Source organism: Haliotis asinina, chromosome 4 (genome assembly GCF_037392515.1).
Source record: "Haliotis asinina isolate JCU_RB_2024 chromosome 4, JCU_Hal_asi_v2, whole genome shotgun sequence".
In the NCBI taxonomy this organism is placed as follows: Eukaryota; Metazoa; Mollusca; class Gastropoda; order Lepetellida; family Haliotidae; genus Haliotis; species Haliotis asinina.
This window is the reverse complement of record NC_090283.1, coordinates 64,175,616-64,185,534: the sequence shown is the minus strand read 5'-3', so window position 1 is coordinate 64,185,534 and position 9,919 is coordinate 64,175,616.

Below are 9,919 nucleotides of genomic sequence, written 5' to 3'. Positions count from 1 at the left end.
CAAGCAACACCCCAATTTTTTCTATTGGAGCAACTTTGAAGTGTTCTGACAATCAAAATATGCCGGGTTGATATAGTTTGACACTTTTTTATTCAACAGACGATCTCTGACAAACAACTTAAAGGGAAAAAGTATCAAGACTTTGCTTTATTGCAACGAAATCCAAATTCTTAAAACTGTCTTAAATTCATGAAAAAATGGACACAATTTACTATTCATCCACAGACGTTGTTGTCAGGTGTATTAACACAAATGTCACATGGAAAGAAAGAACAGTCATCTGAGAGTCTGCACACCGACTTTCATCAATATCTAGTGTGTCCTCCCTGCGCACGCACCACCGATTCCAGACGCCTCCTCATTCCTTGGATGAGTCTCCGGATCTGATTCTGGGGGATCCTGTTCCACTCCTCATGCAGGGCAGCCGTCAATTCGTTGAGATTATGGACTGGTGGGTCTCTCTGCCTCACACGACGGCCAATAAAGTCCCACAAATGTTCAATGGGGTTGAGGTCAGGGCTCATGGCAGGCCATGGAATTCTGTCAATTGCATTTTGCCGCAAAAAATCATTTACAGCATGCGCCCTGTGAGGTCTAGCATTGTCGTCCATAAATATGGGTCTCGTTGCCAGAGGATGGTTCTCAAAATGAGGTACCACAGCCCTGTCAAGAACCTCCTGTTGGTAACGAACACCGTTAAGGTTGCCACGGATGGTAATGATATCCAACTTGCAGTTCATGGAAATGCACCCCCATACCATAACGGAACCTCCCCCAAAGGCCACAGTCTCCTGGATGTTCCGTGGAGCCATTGCTGTGTTCCTCTGCCTCCAGACCCGAGTACGACCGTCCACCATGTGCAGCAAGAACCGGCTCTCATCTGAGAAATGGACCTTCCTCCAAGAGGCAATGTTCCAGTGCAAACGGTCATTACACCAGGCCAGTCGGGCTGCCTTATGGGCTGGAGACAGTCTGGGTCGCTTGATTGGCCTCCTTGCCCGGTATCCTGCAGCTTTCAGACGATTCCGAACAGTCCTGTTCGAGATGGGTCTCCCTGGAAGCCACTCCTGTCTCAACCGAGAGCTCGAGTCGAAGGACCTGCGCCGTACAAGTCTCAGTAAAGCTCTGTCCTCCCGGACTGTGGTCTTCCTGGGTCTTCCTGGTCTAGGCAGGTCTTTAACTTCATTAGTGGCCCGGTATTTTTTCAAAAGTTTTGAAATTATGGAATGATGTCGTCCGATTTGAGTCCCGATTTGTCTTAGAGACATACCAGCATTCCTCATGCCGATTATTTGCCAACGAGTGGCCTCTGATAATTTCCTACGTGCCATGACATTGAAATGAATGAAAAACCGAATGCAATCGACAACCTGCGCTTGTAAACACCCCAGGGAAAAAGTGCATTTTTCGAAAGTTGAGGTTAAAGCAATGCACGTGCGCTGTGCAAGCTTCACGCGCGTCATATCAACCCATGAAAAGCTCATGCTGTATGTCAATACATCAAAATTGAATAATCAATCATCAAAATTACTTCGTTAAACTTTGTTAAGTTTTTATGTGTCTTTGAATTTGGTGTTGCTTAATTAATTTCCATATGTATAGTTGGGACATTGCTGGGGGCGGCGTTAAATGACCAACCAACCAAACAAACAAACAAACAAAATCAATATAGCCCACATAAACGTCAGCCCTAAAATGCACTTATGTATAAACACAACTAAATGTTTATATTAAGCATACCCGAAGCCGACCACATACAATCACGTTTAATCCATTGCCTGCCATTAACGCAACAGAAAAGTATTACTCCCGATAAAGTCTCCCCCATGTGCCTATTCTACGACATAAACTTTTTTTTTATTTGATGAGAAAGTTTAGTTTTTTCCCCATTTTTAGCTCGCAGCAACATTATCTGATCGTCTTGCTTCAAAATACATCCTATCTTTGCTTATATCTACTTCGCAATAATGTGCACAGCAATATTTATCCCAATACAAATATGTCCCCTGCCGCAGGGTCGATCTCTGCCAGTGGCTTCTAGCAGCGATAGCAGCAATTTTTGATAGTGCGATACCTGGGGCATCCGGCCATGCAAATTCTCGGGGGGAAAACCGGGTTTGAATGTTTAACGTGTTCAGTTAAAAATACACTTACTTTGAAGTTGTCTAATCTGATGAAAATAATTCCGCGTGGTCGAAATTCGACTGCGTGAACAAAGCATTCTCTTTGTCGGTTGTTTTCTTTTTTTGAATCTTCTTAATTTATGTATATTAATCAATGAATTTTGAACACCCGTGTAAGCGTAAGGGCAAGACTTTTACCCGGTCTGTGGTCCGTGAAATATTTACAACTTATTGTTCAAGACATTCGTGAACGGCTCTAATGCCTGAGAATGTAGTGTAAACCCAAACAAGCCAGATGACAAACATTTTCCCTACGGACCAGCATTACTGGTGTCCGTTTGAAACATGAAATTCGTCTGACAACTGACTGAATGAGTGATTATTGTTTGACGTAACATGTTGGTTATGTTCAGAAAACACTCGTGTTCACCCTGAAGACTCGGGTTAGAACTGGCCTACAGTAACCCATGCTTGCCGTAAGAGGCGACTAACAGGATCGTGTGGCCAGGTTCGCTAACTTGGTTGACACATGCCATCGGTTCCCAGTTGCGTAGGTCAAGGCTCATGCTGCTGATCACTGGATTGTCTCGTCCAGACGCGATTATGTACAGATCGCTTCAATCGATCTGGAACATTGCTGATCGCGTTAAACACTAACCCACGAACAATAAATGGCTGAGCCGGTTAAAAAACAGTGGCGGGGAGCATCAGAAACGATCACGTGGACCCCCATTGTCACCTTTTGTGGCAAGAGCCCTGTTTTTCAGAGTGTTTGGGTGCTTTTGGTTTATGCCGTTTTCTACGTTGCGACAGGGAGTATCAGCAAGGGGACTTGAACATTGTACCCTTGTGAATCATAGTCGAACTTGTGTTTTAGCGTGACGAGTGGACGCTTTAACCGCTTGGATTGCCATCCACGCACCAAGCCAGTGAGTGTTGTTTTACGACATATTAGTTGCTTTTCACGTCATAGCAAAGCAGGGAACTCCATTGTGGGAGACTTAACCCCCAATGTAAACCAAACGTCACTTTCTTCTGTAATCTGATTGGTTGAAAAACATGATTGAATGGAATTTGATTCCTGGAAATTGCAAGTCTTTTCGCTCGGTATTGACGCGCAGAATTGTCGCTCACAATAGTTTTGATTCGTCATCAGCAGTGGTGACGTTATGCAACTCATATTGTGACGTCAAGTCGGAATGACGTCACAAATAAGCAAGTCCAGATGCTATCATGGGAACCATCTGAAACGGCCAGCTACGTACTCGATGTAGGTGCTTAGCATTTAGAAGATTCTATTTGATGAACAGAGAGACTTTTTGTCTTGGTTACATCTTCTATTTTATTCTGGAGTAAAGCGTTCAGGGCTTGTTCTGACCCCATCATCATCAGGTAGAACTGACCTGGCCCATCATCGGGTAGTACTGTTCAGTACTGGTAGCACCTGCTGACGGAGTCAGAACGAGGGCTGAAACGGTGTACTCCATAATAAAAAATGAGATGTAGCCCAGAAAAATCACTGTACTCGATGTAAATGAGCGTGAAACCCATGTAGACCTTTTGCTTTAATTTTGCGTTAGACGCCATCGTTTCCAAATGCTTAACAACACCCAGAAATTGGAAAACGCAAATACTTGAGGTGGCTGTGTACTTAGGTGAGAGGACCTATGTCCTCGAATATCACTCAAACATGAAAAAGCGTGACAATTGTTGATGAGTGTATGAAAATGACATTTTCAGAAGCCACGCTGGCGTACAAAGGAAACGACATTTCTCACAATCAAAACTTACATTTATGACATTTGCATTTCTCATAATTCGTTTTCAACTTTCTGGAGATAGGGTTGTACCCAACAATGACTGCATATCCAGTACGTCCGTCACTTGACGTTTGCGCCCAGGAAGATCCGGCTTAGAACAGGTCTTCAGTACTGCTATAGCCGGTAGCAGTACTGTTATACCCGGTGGCAGTACTGTTATAGCCGGTAGCCTATCGTAAGAGGCCACTCACGTGGTGTGTTTCTCCAAATTCGCTGATTTGGTTACCGCATGGATCGTAAACTAATTTCTTCGACTTTAATTTTGTCATGACGTCAATCACTGGGTTGTCTGGTCCAGTCTAGACTCGGTCTTACAAAGTCTGGAATATTGCTGAGTGCGATGCATAAAACAAAACCCAATAGCATACCAGAGGAATTGAAATTTGCGAACCAGTTTGAGTTTTGCAGTTGTTTTGTTAAATTTGGAAACCTTTAAACCAACAGAGATTGTTATACATGTCTAAAATAAATGAGTTATGACAGACTTTTCAAATACTGTACATGTCATTCTTAAAAATGCTCATGTACAAAAGAAAATACACACCTAGTGTTTGGGGCTCATATTATAAAAACAAGCCAACAAAAGACTTCAATATATTGAAAAGTGGTTTGAATGTGACTTTAAAGTCACAAGCATTGAGTAGTTGTGTAGTTTTTGTCAAATACAACAGATACCCTTTACAGTAGAGCCTACGAGGAGAGTAATGGTCGACCTCAGTCTGCTCGTCTCTCGAAGCCGTTGTTTCGACTAAACACACAGGTGCCATGTATGCAGCCAAATTCTGGCTAAAACGATTTTGATGTACTTTTTGTGAATACATGATAGATACTGTCCATATCAAATAAGGACGGAAGCTTGTGACTGTTGTGCTGTTATCGCTATGCATGGATAAGCATGGTTCTCATTTTACCCGCGAGGCAAATCATGGAGCAAATTAAGCAAATGACGTGCACAATATCCACATTCTTGGAATATGGAACATTATTCCTTGTATGAGAAACAACACAATCATTGTCCTTCACTAATATTTTCCACGTAACGTGAAAGGGCCACGTGACAGCCGGCAGACATTTAATAGAAAGACAATGCGATGTCCTCTTAAGAGCTTCCTAGAAAATAGCTGCCTTCCTCCCGGATGTCACAACCAAGAAGACATCGGATTTATGAAACTATAACAACTGACAGAGAAGACAGGCCGTTCAATAGGTTAGGTGAGGTTTGGTGAGGTGGGTCTGGATGAGGTGAGTTGGGGTGAGTCTAGGTGCTTTGGATTGAAATAATTTGAGGGGTGAGGTAGGTTGAGTTGGGTGTGCTGAGGTGGATGGTTTGAGGTTAGGTGAGGAGTGATTGGGTGCGGTAAAATGTTTTGGGGTTGAATTGAGGTGAGGAGAGGTGCTTTAGGGGTAAGGTGGGGCTGGGTGGTTTTTGTGGGTGAATGGAGGTGAGGCGAGATGCTTTAGACGTGAGATGAGTGGACGTTGTAGGTTAGGTGGGATGAGATAAGGCGAGGTGCGTTATGGTGATGTGATGCTGGGTGGAGTGAGGGGCCTTGGGGTGAATTGAGATGAGGTGCATTTGAGGTGAGGTGTGAAGAAGTGCTTTGGAGTGAGGTGAGGTGGGACTGGGTGGATTGAGATGCGTTGGAGTTGAGGTGAGGTCAGGCAAGGTGATTTAGCTTGTGGATGGTTGGAGTTTGAGGTGAGATGACGCTAGGTGCATTGCAGGTCAGGTGAGATGCTTTGGAGGTGAGGTTAGGTGCATTGCAGGTTAGGTGAGGTGGTTTGGAGGTGGGGTTAGGTGCACTGGAGGTGGAGTGAGGTCAGTTGCACAGGAGGTTAGGTGTGGTGCTTTGGATGTGAGGTTAGGTGCATTGAAGATGGGATGAGGTCAGTGCTTTGGAGGTAAGGTTAGGTGCATTGGAGGTGGAGTGAGGTCAGGTGCATAGGAGGTTAGGTTAGGTGCACTGGAGGCGAGGTTAGGTGCATTGGAGGTGGGGTTAGGTTAGGTGCAATGGAGGTGGGGTCAGGTTAGGTGCATTGGAGGTGGGGTTAGGTTAGGTGCAATGGAGGTGGGGTTAGGTTAGGTGCAATGGAGGTGGGGTTAGGTTAGGTGCAATGGAGGTGGGGTTAGGTTAGGTGCAATGGAGGTGGGGTTAGGTTAGGTGCAATGGAGGTGGGGTTAGGTGCATTGGAGGTGGGGTTAGGTTAGGTGCAATGGAGGTGGGGTAGGTTAGGTGCAATGGAGGTGGGGTTAGGTTAGGTGCAATGGAGGTGGGGTTAGGTTAGGTGCAATGGAGGTGAGGTTAGGTGCATTGGAGGTGGGGTTAGGTTAGGTGCAATGGAGGTGGGGTTAGGTTAGGTGCATTGGAGGTGGGGTTAGGTTAGGTGCAATGGAGCTGAGGTTAGGTGCATTGGAGGTGGGGCTAGGTTAGGTGCAATGGAGGTGGGGTTAGGTTAGGTGCAATGGAGGTGGGGTTAGGTTAGGTGCATTGGAGGTGGGGTTAGGCTAGGTGCAATGGAGGTGGGGTTAGGTGCATTGGAGGTGGGGTTAGGTTAGGTGCAATGGAGGTGGGGTTAGGTTAGGTGGAATGGAGGTGGGGTTAGGTTAGGTGCATTGGAGGTGGAGTTAGGTTGGGTGCATTGGAGGTGGGGTTAGGTTAGGTGCAATGGAGGTGGGGTTAGGTTAGGTGCAATGGAGGTGGGATTAGGTTAGGTGCAATGGAGGTGGGGTTAGGTTAGGTACAATGGAGGTGGGGTTAGGTTAGGTGCATTGGAGGTGGGGTTAGGTTAGGTGCAATGGAGGTGGGGTTAGGTTAGGTGCAATGGAGGTGGGGTTAGGTTAGGTGCAATGGAGGTGGGGTTAGGTTAGGTGCAATGGAGGTGGGGCTAGGTTAGGTGCACTGGAGGCGAGGTTAGGTGCATTGGAGGTGGGGTTAGGTTAGGTGCAATGAAGGTGAGGTTAGGTGCATTGGAGGTGGGGCTAGGTTAGGTGCAATGGAGGTGGGGTTAGGTTAGGTGCATTGGAGGTGGGGTTAGGTTAGGTGCAATGGAGGCGAGGTTAGGTGCATTGGAGGTGGGGTTAGGTTAGGTGCAATGGAGGTGGGGTTAGGTTAGGTGCATTGGAGGTGGGGTTAGGTTAGGTGCAATGGAGGTGGGGTTAGGTTAGGTGCATTGGAGGTGGGGTTAGGTTAGGTGCAATGGAGGTGGGGCTAGGTTAGGTGCAATGGAGGTGGGGTTAGGTTAGGTGCATTGGAGGTGGGGTTAGGTTAGGTGCAATGGAGGTGGGGTTAGGTTAGGTGCATTGGAGGTGGGGTTAGGTTAGGTGCATTGGAGGTGGGGTTAGGTTAGGTGCAATGGAGGTGGGGTTAGGTTAGGTGCAATGGGGGTGGGGTTAGGTTAGGTGCAATGGAGGTGGGGTTAGGTTAGGTGCAATGGAGGTGGGGTTAGGTTAGGTGCAATGGAGGTGGGGTTAGGTTAGGTGCATTGGAGGTGGGGTTAGGTTAGGTGCAATGGAGGTGGGGTTAGGTTAGGTGCATTGGAGGTGGGGTTAGGTTAGGTGCAATGGAGGTGGGGTTAGGTTAGGTGCAATGGAGGTGGGGTTAGGTTAGGTGCAATGGAGGTGGGGTTAGGTTAGGTGCAATGGAGGTGGGGTTAGGTTAGGTGCAATGGAGGTGGGGTTAGGTTAGGTGCAATGGAGGTGGGGTGCTTTGGGGTGAGATGAGGTGCCTGGGAGATGGGGTGAGGTGGTGAAAAACGCCGCGTTCCACACTATTACCCATATAATGCTGATCACTGCGGACTAGTATTGGGAACTGGTCAAAGTCTAATAACTGATGATTGGTTCACTACAATCCATCAGTCATCGAAAAAAATGTGGTTAGCGTCATTTTTCAGATTTTCCTATTCAAAGTGTTATTGCAGATACGTTTAACATAATGCAACTTGTTGCTTTAAAGCGATCACTAATATATCATGACCATTATCTTCAAGGAATATTCGGTCAGAAATATTCAAATGTTTAGTTAGTGAAGTGAGATTTCTAATTATCAAACACATTTTCTTGTCCGATAACTTTGAAGATGTGTTGTTCCATCGTTAAGTGTTTCAAAGACTAAAACAAGTGTTCCATAATCGATTATGAGAAACTGTTATCGACTGCTTGGTCGTTTCATCACTGCGACCAGTCTTCGATTATTTCAATTTATGGGAACACCTCTAATGCGGACCAGGCACGTCTTGTCATTCTCTGCCACTAAGTGACCATGCCGAGGCTAAACAGGGCTATTCCAACTCTGTCACAAGTTCACAACAAACTGACCCGAGTCCTTGATTTAGAACCCAGTGAAACACGAAAAGGATTGGCCGAAGGGAAAATAATGTGATTCATCGGCCGTGAGATATAGCCTGCAGCTTTTGTGCATCAAGCGATTTATCTCTAAAAAATTTCAAAGATTTAAATCAAACTTTTAGTAAAAATAGAACTGAATCAGTATTCATTGACTGCTGACTAAACAGTTCAGTTTATGATTTTTAAGATGATATTACTAAGGGCATATTTTTTTACGTGTCTCACGTAGGCAACAAATTTTGAGCATGGGTTAGTCGGGGAAAAAACAACTTAATACAGAGTTATTCTGAATGTGTCTGAATAATGTTCTTGATTCTTATTTGAAAATGTTGAAATGAAAAAGGGTTGGGGGGATCGGCAATGAAATAAAAAGCGTTTGATATGAACACGGAAAAATATAGATGCTGCCATAAGTGACGACATTTGCAACTGAAACGGAAATGTGGTAAACTTAAAAGAGAAGTGTATGTCCTTTTAATCCTCAGTATCGTTCTTTTAGTTTTATTCTGATTCACTTGCTTTCACTAACTTCTAATCATATATTACCTACTGAAATGGGAAGATGGTTTAATATTAGAAAACAGAACATGTATAATTGTAAAGATAATGTTATTTGCGATGAGCCCGTCCTAAAGTCCCTGGCAGGGTCATTTCTGTAAAGGACAGTCGTCGGAGGAAATGTTAAAAATATATACACCTAACTTGGTTTGAACTTATTCAACAAATTAGACTAATTCTTTTGTAAGTTACGTCTGTATTACTGTATTAGCTATTATGTATACAATAACTATTAAGATCAAGACAACATTAATTGCTTTATGTTGTTTTATTTTAGTGTCTGGGACTGACTGTGTTTGTTCAGGACTTGTCACAATTTGGACAACCAATCCTTCGACAGACCACATTTCCTGGGCTTCACATTCTGTACCCATGTGGGGAATCGAACCCGTATCTTCGGCGTGACGAGCGAACGCTTTAACCACTAGACTACCCTCACCTATGAAATCAGATTATACCACACTCGTATCGAAACTATCACCGTTTGCTAAAACCGCTCGTAGTATTTTTATACCAATATTTCCAGTAATGTGTTATTTTAGACGATTGGATGTTCTTTATATCAGTTTGTATGTTTTCCGAGGATAAAATTCTGTTCTGTTCTGCTTCATTCCGTCCTCGCCGAACACAGGACCACCCGCATAGTGCACTTATGCAATCTCTATGCGTTTATATGTTTTTCATCTTCAACCTCAACAGTAAAGACAGCGGACGGACAATAACGAAACAAGACTGAGCATAAAAACGATTTAACTAAATATGTAACTCATTTTATGAAATTGTATAACTTAGTTCACATGTGACCAGTCTTCCGATCAATTTAGGGGCGGTGGGGTAGCCCAGTGGCTAAAGCGTTTAAATTTTTTCAATAAATATAGATCAAGGATCAGGCTGATCTGAATTTTTAAGAGAGTTTTTTTATCACACGACGACATAAATTTACCCAGTGGAGGGGTAACTGAGATAAGAAAAAGGTTGGTTTTTTTATCACCTGAGACTGAAACTTCAGGGCGTGTGGGAAAAGAGAAACGGCCAGCCTTACGGCGGATTTCGTGCTGTGACGAGATCCC